This window comes from Eimeria mitis, genomic scaffold, assembly GCF_000499745.2.
Source record: "Eimeria mitis Houghton genomic scaffold, Emh_scaff2326, whole genome shotgun sequence".
NCBI lineage: Eukaryota > Apicomplexa > Conoidasida > Eucoccidiorida > Eimeriidae > Eimeria > Eimeria mitis.
This window is the reverse complement of record NW_013570659.1, coordinates 6,083-6,416: the sequence shown is the minus strand read 5'-3', so window position 1 is coordinate 6,416 and position 334 is coordinate 6,083. Positions and strand designations below refer to the sequence as shown.

Sequence of the window (334 nt, the reverse complement as noted above, 5' to 3'; positions counted from 1 at the left end):
CATACATGCATGCATGCATGCACACGCATACATGCATGCATGCATGCACACGCACACATGCATGCATGCAGCTCGTGATACACCCCCGAGGTGTATCAACGCATGCGGTGAGAAACTGGTGTTTATAGAGACGTGTATAAAAGGAGACAGAGAAAGGCAGCGGCCCCTTCATTAGGGTTTAGTCTCCCCGACCCTAAACCCTAAACCCTAAACCCTAAACTAACTGCAGCAGCTACCGCTCAGCTGTACATACACCCCAACACTCTGCCCGCTGCAGGAGACAGACGCAGAGGCACACAGAAACAAACAGATGCAGATACAGACAAAAGCAACC

The 334-nt window shown here is 50.9% G+C and overlaps 1 protein-coding gene across 1 annotated transcript in view; it reads right to left on the bottom strand.

Annotated features, from left to right (window-relative positions):
- EMH_0052140 (uncharacterized protein) overlaps nucleotides 1-334 on the bottom strand; it is a gene marked incomplete at both ends in the record, with an annotated part of 4,867 nt that overhangs the window by 311 nt on the left and 4,222 nt on the right. The gene's annotated exons all lie outside the window — the stretch shown is intronic.